Source organism: Plutella xylostella, chromosome 22 (assembly GCF_932276165.1).
Source record: "Plutella xylostella chromosome 22, ilPluXylo3.1, whole genome shotgun sequence".
Taxonomy (NCBI): Eukaryota; Metazoa; Arthropoda; class Insecta; order Lepidoptera; family Plutellidae; genus Plutella; species Plutella xylostella.
In genome coordinates this window covers 10,516,917-10,535,938 of record NC_064002.1, presented here as the reverse complement: position 1 = coordinate 10,535,938, position 19,022 = coordinate 10,516,917, and the positions used below count along the sequence as shown (strand labels likewise).

Below are 19,022 nucleotides of genomic sequence, written 5' to 3'. Positions count from 1 at the left end.
GGTTAAGTGCATTTTCTTCATGAAATTTTAGTAGAATTATGTAATTGGTGCTAAAAGAGATAATTGATTTATCAGTAACGAAATTTGATTCGATAATTCATAATATTCCATAATATTAAAATTTACTTCGAAAATGTTACAGTAGGTACTTTTCAAGTGTCTTACTGAAGCTGATGTAAAGATGGATGAAAGAAGGTTTAATATATAATTATATATTAAATTTATAATTATTAATAATTTAAAACACAAGGTTTATATTATAAGGAGAAATGGATTTCAAACACAGGTTTATATAAAAAAATTGAATTCTCAGTTCAAAAGTATTTACAGCACTGATTATTTCACATTAATAAAAATGTTTACATTAAAGTCTCAGTTCAAAAGTATGTACAGCGCTGATCATTCACAATAATATTACAATTACAAATTTGGTCTTTTTTGTGTGGCTTTATTGGCAAAGTGAAGTCTATCAATGTGACGCATATTTTATTCTTAAATGTGCCTCATAATATGGCATCGTCAAAAATAATTAAAGTTGAAATTAAATTCACATTTGAAAAAAATAACAAGAACGATGTGTAATTGCAGCTCTTTATAATTCCACAAAAGTAATATTGATCTTGACCTTGAGACCCTTGACTGATCGGTGACAGCCACCGACCGCCCAAATTGTTTTCGATTATGTGTCACATGATATTGACTACTATTTCTTTCGAACAAGGATCAAAATGCAAGTGCTTTGTTTAAGGCACTGATTCGGGTGTTTCCGGGAATACGACAGTTTGCGAAGATTTGCATGCGCATTATTAATATGGGAGAACTGTACATAGATAGATAGATACATATTAAATATAAATATCATCACCCAAGACCCGAGTACAAATATTTGTCTTTAAACAAATATCTGCCCCAGCTGGGAATCGAACCCGGGACCTTCGGCTTAGCAGTCAGGGTCACTAACCACACCCGTCGGCCGCCAAGATAAGTTCCGTAAGTTAGTTTTTCGTAAACTAGAGTGACCCCAGACCCAAATCGAGACATTACTGACATGTCTCGATTCCGGATCCCTATCGAGACGAGGGCAGACCCATTTGTATTAGTGCGCGTGAATTTCGCGCCAAATTAGAACTTGTCAAAGACGTGTGTGGGCATTGACCGTAAGTCACTGGTAATCGTTTTGTACTTGTGTATTTGTTTTGGATTTTTGAATAAACAAAGCATAATATGAAAATGGCGGCCACAAAAAATCTAAACCACGTTTAAAAAAATACTTAGGATGAGGGAAACATCTAGTCAGTACAAAGACTTGATCTTTCAGCACCTATATCATCGTTGTCCAATACCTCATAATAATAAAGTTTACACCACGATATATTGTAGTCATTGGCTACACATCAGCATATGTTTCATCAATGGCTGTTCTGGCGGTTCATGGCGCCATAAAGAAATGGCCATTCTCCTTTGGATGAGATGACATGAATATCTTCGCCATTCTTATGTTGTTTGTTTTTCTCAACTCTCTAAATATCCCATTGTCATTTAGGTACCACATATCACTTGTCCCAAGCTAAACTTGCATTTACTTATGTATGACAAAGCCGTATAAACTCGCAGCCAAACACATCAAGAAGTTACTGTACAGGTGCAACTATATTAAACTATACGCTATGTGGAAGTTAGTACGTTGTTAATAGCACTGCAGCATGAGTCACCCGGGATCGATATGGCAGTGTATTCAGGGAGCCTACAGTACATACTGAGGTGTTTGAGGTGTGTTTACGGAGGGGTGTTTAAGTCTAAAGGGAAATTTTGCTAAGGATTTTTTTATTTAGCGGTTATTGTAACTTCATTGTTGGGGAGTCCGCGTTGTTCTATGTTGTGGAAAGACCACAGGCGTCTTGGCAATGACATATTAGTTTCGAAAGGAGTCTCTTCGGATGATGACGTCATCATCTGTTCCTTATGATTTTCTGTTCGGAGAGTTGCTGACTGAGGAATTCTATCACAAGGAGGGTAACACAGTTGGGGGTTTTAACTAATATCTGCTCCGGCCGGGATTGAAACCCGGGACTATACAAACTAAACATATTCCTACTGCTGTAGATAAAATTCAACACTGTATTCTACTGTTTCAGTTTCCACTTCGTACTATCGATTTATCTCAGTGCTATTATTTATGTAAATAATTTAAAACCCTTTTCGCTATTTATTCGCCCCTTAAAGGAATTTGGCATTGGAATTTTCCACGTGAAACCTTCCACAACAGGCTCAGTGAACAGGTTAATATTTATGAAATCGAAAGTTATCTGCAAAGAGTACGCTATGTCTGAGTTAAGCTGCGTACAGACCGGCCAAACGAACGCCAACGAACGGGTTTCGTTGACCTTCGTTGCTGCAATCGACCCTGTATTATCCTAATCCTAATCCTAACTTATATTATAAATGCGAAAGTAACTGGGTCTGTCCGTCTGTCTGTCTGTCTGTCTGTCTGTCTGTCTCTCTGTCTGTTACTCTTTCACGCCAAAACTACTGAACGGATTTGAATGAAATTTGTTGGTATACATACGGTCTAGACCCTGGGAAAGAACATAGGCTACTTTTTATCCCGGAATTCCCACGGGAAAAGTTTTTAAGGCGAAGCGAAGCGCGCGGGAACAGCTAGTGTATGATAAATATCCATCGTTGGGCGTTCGTTGGGCCGGTCTGTACGCAGCTTTAGTTAAATTTAATACGCACTTTAGGGCGCCCTCCCATACTTTATTCATAAAGGCACTTTTGGTAACGCAGATAGAATTGAAATTCATGTCTTATTTATGAGCGCGGTGACTGCACAAATTGATTTCTCGTTTTTACAATGCAAATGTTTTTTGTAGAATATTTTATGTTAATTGAGAATAGTCTACATAATATTGTCTCTTTAATCGGTAACGATTTGCAAAATTTCATAGCTGAAATAAATAAGTACTCCTTTTTGTTTTGCCATAGTCGAGTAATTCGAGTCAGAAGCCAATCATTTCAATAATATCCTACGTAATTTTCTAACCTCAAACAACAAAATGATGCGATATCTTCGCTCGCATTACACAGTTTGCATTCAGTACCCGCGAGGGGCAATGCCTGCTCTCAGTCCGTATAATTCCTGGCGCGGTAATTCTCGTTTTACTGCCGGTAAATGGAGTACAGGCGTCGTAAACCTGCGCCCGAGGAAAAATGCACTGTTCCAAATTCAATTTGTGCGCGCTGCGTGAGGGTCAAAAAATACGTTTAGTGTAATAGAAGTGAATCGGGGCGGGCGGGAGTGGAGGTAGTTGTAGGTTTATATTCGATTTTTCGGCTTGATAATATACAGGTTTTGCGAAAATAGTGTAGTAAGCCAAAAAGTCCGTAATTTTGTCAATTTCTAATTCATGTTTTTTTTTTAAATCGCAAATTAAATTGTCATATAGTACTTTGTAAGTAAAACGAATATTTTTTAAATTTCAAACGTCTTAAATTTTAGAATGAGGCTCTGACCTGCCTAAGTTTGTCAAAGTAAATTAAAGAATATTAGCATTATAATGAAAGCTGATGCTACAGAGCAGAAATAAAGCGTCAGCTATTTTATAAAACGTCACAGATTAGTTATTTTCCGGCCATTTCAGACCAAGTTGAGTTGACTGAATAAGCTAACCAGAATTGGCCCTGAACAATTCCTAACTGACACTTGGCCTAAATAAAGTTTTCAAATGAAATTACTTTACTTATGCTATATACATACCATTTTATTAAACGAGTGAAGGAAGTCGCTTTTAGCATGAGTCTACTTTAAATATCCTCATCTGTATGCTTTTAATAGTTGGGTTTTGATAGTTAACGTTATTTACTTACTCATCAATGATACACCGTAAAAGCTACGATGAAATTCATACATGAGCTAGTTTTATAGCAATTATAATAAATCTTTATATTACCGAGCTTTTGATTAGTGCGAGACGCAATTTGCGTTCTAATAACATTTATAGTAATAAAATTCGTTAAATTTTCCAACTGAAAAATACTCATAATTTTTATATGCCTCGCTGACTTACCTCTACAAACCCTCCAAAGCCATTGTAATTGGTACGAAAACCTGTGACAGAATTTAAAGCATACTTAGTCACTGACTACGGTATCGTGTGGCAATAATATCTTAGACACACGTTTATGCCTTCATTATGCGGCGGCGGCGGCGGCGGCGGCGCGTAACGATATGAAATATGATCTTTTAGGAGCAGCCTGCGCCGGCTAGATAACGCGGCACACACGGGGCACCGTTTGCTTCGTCAGAGAAGAGGAATAATAAACACGCACTCACGCCTTGTACTAATGTACTCTGCGGGGTAGGCAGAGGTGCATTGCTGCACCCACTTTTCGCCAGAGTGTTATGTAAGTCCCAATGTAATATTGCCATTTTACGGGCACATCCAAGACCCGAGAACAAATATCTGTGTTTAAACAAATATCTTCCCCAGCCGGGAATCGAACCCGGGACCATCGGCTCAGTAGTCAGGGTCACTAACCACTACGCCATTCGGTCGTCTCTCAAGGAATAATATACAATACAATACTCTTTATTTGCACCAAAAACAGAAAAAAATGCAAAATAAAGCTTAAAAATAAAAACTTATTGCTTATAGCAATCTCTACCAGACAACCTTTGGATGGAATATACTCTTACTTATTAATGAAAAAGTTCCACTTACAAAAATCCGACACCAAATGACCAATTTTTATTAAAACATTTTATTTAGGTAATTTAAAATTTGATCACTATATTTACTTTTTTAGTTGGTAGTATTCTGATGCGCTGTTAAATGTACCTAATTGAATATTGCAGACAGCGCCATTAACCTAGCATTTTCCGATTAGGAGTAATTTGGTATTATTGTCACTGGAACATTTTCAATGCTCGTGAGAATATAATAGAATGAGATATTTTTTGACACCAAAATACAGCACTCACAAATGAATAAACATTAACAATCTACATTAAAAAGGTGGGTTGTAACTTGGTACGTACAAGATCACGTAAAGTAACGTGTGCACACGGATTTATTCCGATGATGAAGGCTTTGGTATCTCATATATATACTCTATCTTAATGCTCATAAATTGTAATGAAAAACTTGAATAAAAATCACTAATTTGCAAGTGTGAGGATATTTCACTCCCCGTAGGTATATGGCCTTCTTGCCAACTGTGTCTCAAAGATGTCCCACAGAGATTTCGGCCAAGAACATTAGGTAGATAAAGGTAATAAAATATGCAAGTAACTTGCTCAGTTCTTCAGTTAACTTGAGAACTTATTGTTTTGTTTTTGGGTTCGTCCTGCGTAATTATCTGGGCAATTTCACAAATATAAAGGTACAATGGCAGTTGTGAATAGTCAGATTGCATTTTGATTAACTTGATTAAACATATTAAGTAATGCAAATACAATACAGTCATTATAAAATAATTCGTCAATTCGGCTACGAAACCCCGTAGCACGCCTACGCCGTAGCGCCGTAGCGAAACTTACTACGAAAAACTCCACTACAACAAATCTCTAACAGTCATTACGAACCAATAAGATTAACCTTATAGCAATATACCGACTCATTGGTCAATATAACCACCATTAGGGAGTAATCAGCGACGCCGGGACATTGATAGATGGACTGTTTTTACGAAGCAGGGGAGTAACCTGAGGCACAGATGGCCGCCGGCTGTATAATTGCAAGCACCACTTCGGCTAAATTAAAATTCAGGAGAAAGGTGAGGGAGGCGGTTATTTATGATAGCTTATTGGGCTTATTAATATTGAAATCTCCGTTCCCTGAATTTGCTAAGGCTAGCAAACATGATGGAATTTTTGTTGTGGTTTTTTTATTTTCGTTAAAAGTTCAAATTTTGCATTTCATAACCTTGCTCTAAGTGAGAACTTCAAACTGAAACGAGATCTCTGCAGACAATATCCCGCCCCCGTCGCCGAAATATTTTCAGGAGTAGAGCTCAAAGCTAATGAAATAATAAAATATAAAATGCAATTCATTATACCGCCAGCAATATAGTAAAACACAAACGTATTTCCAGACAAAGCCCGACCCAACAACGCAGCAGAAGTTGAAATTAATTTTCAGAAAGAAGTGAATTTGTGAAACAAAAGGAACTACTTGTGAATAAGAGATGAAATTTCGCCATTTTGTCTCTTTCGTTCCCTAATTTCCTGGTGCTGTTCGACTTTGATTATGGAATGAACCTGTCCACCCCTCAACCCTAGATATTGCTTCAAAAATAACTGCCATTCGTACCAAAAGATTTTGTATACTGGGTTTCACGGTATCTTTATCGATGTAGATTAAACTCGTTTAATGCACGTTCTACCAATCACATATCTCGGTTTATCGCGATACATTAACGTTTTACGTCCATAACGGTATCGTGCAGCAAAGACTAGACTAGACTTAGTAATTATAATTATATACATATATATATTTGTTATTATAATTGTAATTATAAAGTACTCTAGAGTTCAGCGAATAGAGTTTTTGCCGGACCTTCCCAAAACCTTGACCTTCCCATTACGTTTTTGTTAAAACTTCGTATCTTACGTAATAATTCTGAAAAAACAAGTATTCGGCTAAAATATATAACTGGTACAAGGGAAAGCTTTCACGATACCATTATCGCCATTATTACCATTATATTGGTAGCAGCTACCATCCCAGAATCATTTACACTGTAAAATGTTACTTACCGCCGTATTTTTCGAAAAGAGGTGTTATCATTTTGACGTTGGCATCTGTGTGTCATTCCTTCCTTCTGCATACGTAAGACATAATTTGAATGCAGTTTTTTAATTGTTGAATTTACTTATTATAATTTTTATATTTACTCGCCATATTGCAATAATTACTACCGATAACATAATGCGTACCTACACGCTGCCATCACCACATGTTAATCAATGTTTTAAATTGTTTATGACGTCACGTATTCGCACTAATATGTCGTTACGTACCATTGGGGAAATGTATGATTCGTTTTTAAAACAATACCTATCCGTTTAAAAGCGGTCCTGATGTTTGAAAACGCCGACATTTAGCAATAGTAATTCCTATCATCTTCATTATCAGCCCTTAGTCGTCCAGTCCACTGCTGGACTTAGGCCTCACCCAACACTTTGTCCTCATCTTACCTGTCTGAGGTGGTGAGTCCTAAGAGGCAACATATTAGCTCTTTTATATGATGGAACACAGTAAACTTTAATATAGCTGTTAGACATTACAGAAATTCCTAAAGTTTGGCAAAAAATACAAATTAAATTGCTTTGAATGAAATGCTCAATGTTGTATTTTCAGGTAGACTGAGACTTAATATAATATTTATAAACATTTTACCATCGATGGATTCCCCAATAATACCTTCACTTCATAACAGTATTCACAATGTTTAGTAGCTCGTTAACAAAGAGCTAATGTTCAAACATAACGGTGGGGCGCGCTCGATCGAAAAATTAATGACATTCATCGGTTTACGGTAATTAATACCTAAGCCCTTTGTTTTGACGACCGAATGGCGTAGTGGTTAGTGACACTGACTGCTATGCCGAAGGTCCCGGGATCGATTCCCGGCTGGGAATATTTGTTCAAACACAGATATTTATTCTCGGGTCTTGGATGTGCCCGTAAAATGGCAATAGGCCCGCCCCCTATTACATTGGGACTAACATAACACTGGCGAAAAGTGGGTGCAGCAATGCACCTCTGCCTACCCCGCACGGGAGTACAAAGTGTAAGTGTTTATTTTTTTTCTTTTGTTTTAGTATTTTCGCTCACAGTGCTACATGGGATAAGCTTTGCGCTTTTACCGAAGCTGTCTTTATTGTCTAGTCTGGGGTTTGATAGTGGGTCCTGTCAGTACGATTTTAATAACTTTTTTGTTAGGTATTTCCTCTAAATTTGGTGAACTATCAGTAATTAGATGACAAAACAATTTTTATATACAATGCTGCAAAGTAAATAATAATGTTAAAAAGCGAAAAATACACAGTCAATAACCTAACGTTTGTTTAGTCATGTCACGCATAACAAATAAAACAAACATAGCTAACAATGGGAATGGGACCTGAAATAAAACCCTAACTAATATTTTTTTCTCAACCTCTAGTGTTCCACTGCTGGGCAAAGGTCTCTCCTTGAACTTTCCACGTATCCCTTTCTTGGGCCTGCTCACACCATTCCGTGCTAAAATAGTCCAGGTCCAGGTGGACTATTTTAACTAATATTATAAATGCGAAAGTAACTGTGGCCTGTCTGTTACTCTTTCACGCCAAAACTACTGAACGGATTTGAATGAAATTTGGTAAATTAGAAATTTGGTCTAGGCCCTGAGAAAGAACATAGGCTACTTTTTATTGCGGAATTCCCGCGGGAAAACTTTTAAAGGCGAAGCGAAGCTCGCGGGAACAGCTAGTATTATATATGTTTTTTACACAAAATTCAAACATTGCAGCTGCAATAATATTTTCAGAACCGCAAACTACAGCCCCGTTTAGCGGATTCATTGTATTCGTTGTGGATTTACCCGTTTGCTCCATATTGCCTGGTGATAGGGCACAAAGTGGCTAGCACGCATTCATTCGAGAGGGTATAAAATTTCACGCATCACCAATTAACTAACAACAACCTCCGCCGCTGTTTGTTCAGGACACGCCAGTGATTTAGTACCTTCCTACTATACAGGATGTTAAAAAAAGACTACAGTTTTTTTTCTACGACTTTTGAAAACTCTTGAAAGAATATTTGGATTCCACATAGAAAATTTGTTGGTGAAGTGATTTTTAAAGCCTTTGTGTAGTTTAATTTTAAGACTTTTGGAAGACCCTGTATATCTGCTACCTCCTCTACTAAATGTTCATAGTTCATACGAATGTGCTTCTAAGTACTTTATGTCTGATTCAGATTAGTATCAGTCGTAGGCATGAGGTTTTTTTTTATTAAAATATAAATTATCCTTCATTGACCCTCCTATTTCACACACATTAATATTATTCCGTTATCTATTTCAGATCTCAAACTGCAATACAAGGGGTGTTTGAAAAAGGTCAGTGACTAATGTATTTTATTAGTAAAATCTAATTTATTTACTAACACGCCTTTAGAATAATTAGTTTTCACAAAACATCTGGCTTCCATCTGACGTGTAATTAATTAAAGCATAAAGACATTGAACAAATGACGTTCCCCGGACACAAGTAGGTACGATCAGCAACACAAGAATTAAGTGAAAATGCTTTAATCTTTATGTAACAACTAGCTGCTGCCGCGAGCTTCGCTTTGCCTTAAAAAGTTTTCGCGTAGAATACCGGGATAAAAAGTAACATATGTGTTAATCCAGGGTGTCAGCTAACTCCATACCAAATTTCGTTGTTGAGCCGTTTTGACGTGAAGAAGTAACAAACATGTACATAGATACGCACAAACTTTCGCATTTATAATTTTAGTAGGATTATGTTTTGCTCGTATAATATCACAAATGAGCTATAAGCGACAAGACCACCTTTTGTACCCTAATTAAGTTTGAATGTAAATTAAATATAATTTATTTCTTGGTGTTTTCAAAAGCAAATAAAGAGCACTCTATTTATCTATCTATATTCTTAATCAAAGCGACTTTCTATTGCCAGCTAGTTTGAGGTCAGGTGGCCGTGTGTGAGATGTCCCAACATATTTATTTACTTATTTAAATACAAAAAGTAATGAATAATTGCATCAAACCTGCAACAGTTTGACTGAACTAAGTATACCAAGATGCAAATGAAAGTACAGCAGTTTTGTAAGCAAGTTCTGTAGCTCACAGTACAGTCGCTATCACAAGTGTACATGTAATTAATTTAAAGTCAACGCCGGACAGTCGACGCAAAAACGTCTGAATTATTCATGGCCGGTGGCTTCGCGGACTGCCAGCTTTCAGGATGGAATATTGTGACTGAATGTACTCACAGCAAGTTACCTGCGTGTGTGAAAGTCTATTTTTTTCTCAGTTATTAAATTGTCAATTTTAAATGTCAGGTTGTGAAATGTGATTATCAGATTTTATTTAGAAGATAAGTTAGTAGGTTTTATGTTAAAAACCTCATAGAAACTAAAGTCACGCAATAACTGAAATTACCTTAATTATTATCCTTAGTATACGTGCCCTAGAAAATTGCCTTGACGGTCCCCCCCACAACTCTCATAGTATGGTTAATTGTGATATTGTTAAGGAATTTACGTGGATTAATTGCTGAAATGAAATTCTTTTTTCATGTACGTAGTACAGAGCTCACGGTTTTTGGCTCGAAATGAAGAAGGTAAAATAAAAACCCAAGTTTACTGTTTGCGACAGAAACTGCCCGTATTTTTGCACTTTTATCCAGATTTTACGTACAAATAATAATAAAAAGGTTATACAGGTAAAACTGTTCTTGTATTCTGGAATATACGCACAAGTTTTAAAGTGCCGTACAACCTGCCACGCAGACCGATTACACCTCTGTGCCCCCCGCTGCGAACAACAGTCCTCGGAGCTAATGCCGCTATTCCCAGACTTTGTAAAATTTTAAACAAACACAGCGGATCTATAGATATTTTTACCGACTCTGTTGCAAAAATAAAGAAGCACATTACTTCACAAGAATAATTATTGACCCTACCTACTAACTCTGCAATATGCTGTTTATATTATGTTTCACCTTTTTATTGCACGGAAATGTTTGTTTTTCTTTCGAAACGTATCCTTGTCACAAAACATAAATATTATTTCACAGATATACATAGCTTAGCTTTGATCAATTACTTTACAAAAGTAACTATTCTAAGAATACTTTTTCTTGAAACACTTCTATTGTCTAGTATCTACCTGATATGAACCAGATCTTAGTACATACATATTTACAAATCAAACCTCTCGATCTGTGCAAATACGAAGTCAAGCGGATAGGAAAAAATGAACACTTACTCGTAGGAAACCTGATCCGTGAACTCGACGGAGGATGTTGTAATTTACATAGAGACAGAAACGCAGGATGTCCACTTCAATAAGTGCAAGCAAGACAGATATCAGCACAATTGATTAAAGGAGATGATAAGTTACAACATTGAGAGTACAAGAAACTATCGCGTCATTATTTATTTTCAACCGTAACGCTTCTCGGCATACGATTGTACGTTATGTTGGTTGTTTTAATTCTACAAAATAATTTAACATGAAAACTTACTGTTATTTTGTAATTGATTAAATTGGTAGGTATGTCTCGATTGCCAATCGTAAACTGTAATAATAGGTACTTATTTTTGTTTAATTTTATTCTTATATTTGCTTTATTATACTTCAGCTAGCATTTTATTCTACGATCGAAGTGCATTTTACCACCAAGTTTATTTCTAAAGTAGGATAGGTATGCTTGTTGAATAACCTACTGACATATCTACATTATTTCCATGTGCTGAGAAATTGTCCCTATGCATGCCACAGTGGATAGGCATTTTAATAGTAACAAGTGAGGTAATTTGCTTGCAAAATGACCACTAGAGGAAATGATATTATTAGACTTGATGGCATGAGGCATTATTTAATCTATTAAGCTAGCTAGCTACGAGTATCTTCTAAAGGGCTCTTGGTTTGGTTGAGGCTTATGTAAGTTTGTAAATAGTTTATTGGTGGATGAAGAAACAGATTGTTAGGTGCACTTACATATCCCAGAGAAGAGATTTACGCTGGGTGTATCGTAGTACCACATTGTACTTTTTATGCAAACATAATTGTAAAATTGGTGGCGTATGACACGAGGTTGCATAAGACGATGAGTCGCGCATTTCTATACATTAATAAATTATAAGCAACGGCCTTCGGCCCGCTGGACCGACGACGACCTTATATAGGACGCTTTTATATATATATACACGTGGCCCGTAGTAGCTGGATGAGGAGGGCTGTGTCCAGCAGTGGATGACTATTAGCTGATGATAATGATGAAAGTATAATGATATGTTATGTTGAGTATAGGTATACCTACAATATATCTTTGTACTCTATGTTATAAAAAGAAAATAGATTAAAGATGTGAACGTTTCCATTGTGGAGCTATTTCGAGCATTCCTCCATTGTGCCGTTGTGTTTTATCGAAGGAAATCCTCCGTGACAGAACGGAATTGCAACCTTTATACTATTGTTCTCGATACGCGATAAGTTATAGCTTTCTTTGGAGATATTATGAGAAACATGTCGATATTTTAGTTCTGTTGTTGCGGCACAGTTTTAATTTTTAAACCGGTATTGTTGCAAACAGAAGCATTTTCAAAATTAACGTTACCAAAAAGTTTTTGTTTATTTATTTAAAACAGTTTATTTTCAAATTTTATCTGTGGACATGTACCTAATGTTATTCATGGTGTTAAAAAGAGTAAAGTAATCCGAAAATTACTGTAGCACTGAGGATACTACAACCTTTGTTCCAATAATTTTCAAAAAAACGTATCAAATATTTTTATAGTTCCTTTGGTTTTTCAATGGCATCAGCAATGAAACTAAATCACAATAAAAGTAATTTATATTCAAAATATTCCAATCAATGAACGACTCCCGACAGTCTTTGGTCTAGACGCGGCTTAAAAAGTAAACTGTAACTAGAATTTATTGATTACGGCGAATATTTGAAACCGATAAATGAGGAGTTTCTCAATAAATTGAGGGGTTAGTTAATTTGTCTGTGACATTGTGGTGGTATAAATATCCCAACTCCCTCCCAGAAACTAATCGGCTAACAAATTATTTTAATAGTTTAAGTTTTACTTTTAATTAATCTGCACATAAACATGTTATTTTACTTGAATTTTACCGTCGACACTAGCGCCGCATGGTCGTTGGTCGTGCTGTATCTATTTGTCACTAAAGTTACGTTCGGCGTTCCGTAAACTTGTAAGTTTGTCGCCATTTTCAGGCTAGCTGTAAATTTTACAACAGTTAGACTTTATGATGTGAGAGTCTTAAAATGTACATATAGTACCCATGTATAGTAGAAAAAAAGTCTTCACTGTAGTGAACACAAATTGTTTATTAACTTTTTAAAAAGAAATCAAGTGTGTAATGAATCATTTAAGTAACAATTTTATAGTCTATTCCAATATTCTCTTTATTTAATTTAAAACTTTCTTCATCTTAGCTTGTCGCTAATAAATACTAGACCTATGGGTTATTACCGTGGTAAAAATCACGCAATGAATCGCATAATTTTATGACGTGTATATTTATATTATACACTGTATAACCCTATAATATATAAATGAAAACTGACCCTATCTCTTTAATATAAACACGCTTAAAGAAATAGTAAGCTTAAATAAAGCTTCAGATCATTTACTTCGGTGTGGTCTCTATTTAAATTTCAGAATATTTCCTTCATCTCCTCGACATAAACTTCGACGTCTCATTTGAATATTTCCCTTTGAACCCTTAGTACTTGCCTTCCATTGCGTATTTAATACACCCTTTTTATAACCGAAACAAGCAAGCTGTCACTATAACTCTTACGAGAACAGCAATCGATTCCTACCATAAAGAACAAGCTGAGCCTTGTATAAAATTGTCTACAGCATCGTAAAGCGTTTATTACCACGCACAAAAGGCTAATATCGACTGAACAAGATGGTGGCATGACTAATAATAGGGATGCTTCGTACTATCGACATCTATCGACTAGTCAGGAAGAAATATTAATTTTGTAGTAAGTATAGATGTAGAGGGTACCTAATGGGTCCTTTTGAAAGCTTTTTAAGCTCCCGCCTGCCCGAGGCAGATCTGATCATTAATAACTACTCTATGATTACTTTGATAAAGTAAATCTTTTTTAGTTTCCGCTGCTTAATATTGAATGATTTTAAGTTACTGCGATGGCGAAAGGATCTGAGACCACTAAATAAATTTATCGGACCATTGATTGAATCGGGCCAATAGTGTAATCTATGAAAGAAAGTGCTTATTATTATTACATAAAAATACAAAATCTTTATAGGTATTTATAAAAAAAAATGTAAGCTCATATAATTTGTCGCTGATTCGATATAAACTCACGCCATCCCTATTGATATTTAACGGCTGCATATTTCAAATAGCTGCACGCTACAGTGAAGGCCCGATTGCCTTCTGTTCATTCGATGCAAATTTATACTGAATCTTCGGATAGCAGGCATCTTGGACGAGCACACAATATGGTGCCTGGTATACGCCCGGCCGATGGAAGCTCTTTGTTTGAACTCTATGGGATGAATGCCTTTAAAAGGTTTCAGATAATTTGCTTCTAGAATTATATTTATAAGCTACTAAATTGGCTTATGGGCCATATAATTTTCCGTACAATATGGTTAAGTGGTTGTTAAATTCTGTTCTGAATGCAAAAAATATACCTAAAGAAATACAGATACACTCACGAGCAATGTAAAAGTTCCAGAGATATGGAACGTCAATGGTAGATGGAACTTTTTCATTGCTTGTGAGATTTTTTTCCGGACATGAAAGTATCAAAAAAATGATAATGTGGTGCTTAAAACCTGACATGTTACGTGAAAACATGATTCATATTTTTAGTGTAAAAATACACCTAGAGTTTTCTTTAAAAGACGAAAATAATTCTTGGTAGAACAGTTACCGCAATCTGTCGACGTTATTTCACAACGTTACTCCTAAGATTTCATATGACGTCTGAGAAATGACGTTCAGCTGCTGGCAGCACCAGTAACCTTTTTACTTTAATGTTTGTGCTGGCAACACTGCGATATAAAAAGCGCGCCTTTGAAAATTCTCCACGTTTTCTTTACTTTTTAATCTCTATGTGCAAGAGAACTATTTTAATCGCATTTAAAATACAACGTTTGTGTAAAAATGTTACGTCGTATTTTATTTCTGACAACATACAATCTATACATAGTTTACATTTTCTACAGAAGCACAGTCTTTACGTGTTGCTTTCAAAATGGATACTAGTCAGTTTATGTAATGTCTGGTCTGGGGGGCTATTCCCTGTATTCTTTAAATTTTTATTTCTATCTCGTTTCGGATTTTTGTATTTTGAGCATACACAGATACTTTACTATCCGTCACAATTTACTTCGGGGGCCTCATCCAAGAGTATAAATTTGCCATATTGAACATGTGCAAGCTTAACTTGGGTCGGACAAGTAAAAATATAAAAAAAAATCAAAATTGTCGTGCGCGTCTTGAGCCCCGTGCTAGCCGTATGCGGGTAGAGAATAGGGCCCCAGTGGGTCGGAGCGGAAACGTGAAATATCGGCCAATACAGGGATTTGCCGCGTTCGGAATCGTTTCTGTTTTACCGTCTTGCACTTTTAGTAATACGGCTTAAAGCTATTGCAATGAAGGAGATATAAATACATACATACATATAGAAAGTTTGTTGTTTTATGCAGCATTTCAGATCCTTATATATGTATTCTAGAAAATAATCAGTATTCAGCTCTGTTCTTATTTGCCAACATATAGAAAGCTAAGTATAGCTTAATATATAACTTAGCACACTTTGAAACTCTAAAAAGTAAACTGAAATAACTTCCATTAAAAGTTACCGACGAAAATCTATTTTGTGGGATATCTCGGATGCTCTCTGACACTTTGACACCGCTCGAATTAATCTGAATGTTGAGCTACTTTGCTAAGAATTTGCAGAAAATATATACCTATTTACTTAAATATGTATATATTTATTAAAACTGTCGACGATTTTAGATAGTGTTCTGGTGTTGTTTACGACAGGCATGTATGTATGACCATCAATAGACTTACATGAATATGCCCAAGTTAAATACCTTGCAAACTTAATTCTCATAATTTATGACTAGCCAGTTTTTTTATGTTGCTAGAATTTATGCAGATTTTATGTATGTATGTACCTATCTAATTAATATGACATTGAAATCGGTGGATAGTCAGGATGCTGCAGTAAGACATTATAATCATAACTGGTAAATCATTGTTTAGAAATAGCACTAGTGTCACAGTTCAATGTTACTGTAACAGCCACTCATTCCAAATGAGGAAAAGTATATTTTCTCGAATTCTCGATATTCAGACCACAACCCTTCCATCCATTCCTCAAATAGGATCTGGAACCCGGCAGCTAAAGGATCAAGAAAGGTCTTCTAACTGGTGCCGAAACTAAGCCAACCAACGATCTTGACCTCCGCAATGCTTAGCAATCCTAACTCGAAAGTATGGTAAAATAATGGGCTAGAGCTCTTGTAAAATGGTGGGCTATGCGAAGTGTCAGTTTGACGGTGATTACGTCACTTCATTCTGAGTAATTGTGGGCCTAATGGCGCTTTGAGCTGAGATTTAGTTACTCGGTTACATTTCGGGATATGTCGATGTAGAGTATGGCGACAAATTAGAATTTTAGTCGTAATTTTATTCTGAACCCATGTGTGACATTTGTGAATTTCTCAAAGAGCCTTTCATTTGTGATTTAGGCTGAGGGAACGACAATTTAAATTCAATATGGTGCTATATAATACTACAGTATATCTTTGTGTTTTCATAAACTCCCTAGTATTTTCATGAAAATCACATACCTAGTGCTACGACATAATACCTACATAATTTCAGTTGAATTGAATATCATTGTTTCAATCCCTCCAGTACATATATACAGGATGTAAATGACATGCTCTCGATAAATTTATCCATATCATACATACTCTAAGAAACATACCTTCGGAAATGAACTATTTTCAATCTCCCGTACGAATACCAAAGCAGTCAAACTATGTACGGAAGATCGAAAGAAAGTTAATTTGCAAACGTATGTTGTTTCTTTAAGAAAGCAGTCGCGTTCACGAGTAGAATACGTCGTTACAAATACTAATATTTGGAAGCGTCACTTCCACATACGAGGCAAGTGGAATAAAAGCACAAAAATATGGATTAAGCTCGGCTTCCTAAAAGCTTCGTTTCGAAGTAGTTTTTACGACATAACAGGTCGCCATAGAGTGCTTCCTACTTTAAAGTTTGTTAATTCAACACCAGGTGAAGTTTCATCAGCGAGGAAGTGTAACACGCGCTCTTGTATAGCGGTACTTACACACTTCTTATCAACACTTCGTTTACATTATGCTGTACCTGGGTTACCTGGATGAATCACTTTTAGCGATAAGGCCGCCTATTGAGTTAGGTATATCCACTGTATAATATGGTTATTTGTTTTCTGTTAAATTAATAAAATAGTATTATATTCTATTGTAACCTAAGAAAGATCCTAGGATTACTCACAAACTCACTAATAAAGGCAAAACTTTCAATCTAGATTTCTTGCGATTAAGCGGTTCGTACGTTAACCACATCACCACATTCCTCTACTTGAATATTATTCTCCCAAAGCACGGGAGGGACTTAAACGTAACCGGTTATCCCGCTCCTGTCTGACAATCTGACGCGTTTCCGGTCCCCCCCCCCTCCCCGCCCACTTCCGGTCTCCGGGAGAGGAGCCTGATACCCGAGTCTATGGTTAATTAATACTAATTACTTTGGTTAACTTGAATTAATGGACAAAACTGGGGGAGATTATAACATGTGAAATTTGATGGCACCGTTGTAATTGTTTCATTTGAATTTATTAAAAGAAAGCTTCACTTTATTAAAACGATTAAGATTTGAGATAATTGTCTAGTTAGGTACTGTTTAAAAAAAACATAGGCAGCAGTGATTGTATAGAAAATACAGTATACCTACATGTGAACGCGTTTAGATTGGATTTGGATTTGATACGATACATAAATCATGGACAGCCGTGGCAGCACTTTTTCACATATCAGAGCTTTTGCACCTGGACAAAGGAAAACGTCCAATAAGCGTTATTCATTTTCCCGCCATTCACTGACCAATAGAATGTCATTCGAGTTTTAAACTTGATTCAGCGGCAACACCGAACCATTAACAAACAAAACAAAAACAAACAATACTGGCCAACAACAAAAACGAGTAGAAAAATAAACTACGAGCATAGAGTAGCTGGTCCAGTCATGCGTGCAGGTAAATGCGGACTAAACTGGTTTCTACTGGAATTAGTGTAGCCGCAGATTGCCTTCAAATTACCCCCCCTTGGGGACATTGTACCCTAACTCCGAGCAATACAGAGTATTCGTAACAAGAAATCAGCCTTTCGCGTGCACAAAATTAATCCCCGAACATGCTATAAATGGCCCAACTTGAGGCTCAGAATATGAAGTGGCTCATTTCCATATATGATTTTATTTAAGCTGTCGGTTATGTGTGTTTGTCCCTCGGAAGGGTAATCTTCTTAGGCCCGAAGTCCCAAAGGGATGGCCTCAGACAACGGCCATTTTCATTCGTCGCTTTTATCGAAGCGTACTTTACAGGGGTCGAAATTTGGATGAAATTTTCCCAAGTCGTTGACGCGGCCGTTAAGAAGGGCTTCAGCAAATTTCTATGCTCTGACTTTAAACTAGTAGGCATACCCTCAAATTCAAAGACAGTATTGTAAATTTACAAAATGGTTAAAATTTACTTTGAAATACACGAGTTTGAACTCTTTATGTTAGTCTAAAAGGTGAAATTCGTATATCACAACTTAAATTTTAAACCTATTGTAAAGTGTCAAAAAGCTCTATGAATTTGGGGGATATTTTGTATGAGGTCGAAATCTACAGCTTGAATATTACATAAATTACATGCAAGACAAATGTCTGCCTGTTTTTTTTTTATTATTTTGAAAATTATTTTGAGCCATGTTCCATCTGAATATTCGTTCAGCAGTTTTATGGATTATACCTCGATTGAAATTTTAAGTTTCAATCGAGGTATAAGACATTGCTTTTTTAATCTAAAAAAAACCATCCCGATCTGGCATTCACGAAAAACGCCTCAAAACTTGATTAAATGGAATGAAACCCAATTTGTTGGGTTCAGTGAAGGCATCGGCTCATTTCCTCGGGGACCCGTTCCGGGTTCGATTC

The 19,022-nt window shown here is 36.2% G+C and overlaps 1 protein-coding gene across 1 annotated transcript in view; it reads left to right on the top strand.

Annotated features, from left to right (window-relative positions):
* Nucleotides 1–19,022, top strand: part of LOC105381823 (protocadherin-like wing polarity protein stan) — a 166,135-nt gene that overhangs the window by 52,035 nt on the left and 95,078 nt on the right. Inside the window, exon 3 of the mRNA XM_048628886.1 lies at nt 9,071–9,105. The gene's annotated coding sequence lies outside the window, so the exon portion shown is untranslated. The remainder of the gene's footprint in view (nt 1–9,070; nt 9,106–19,022) is intronic.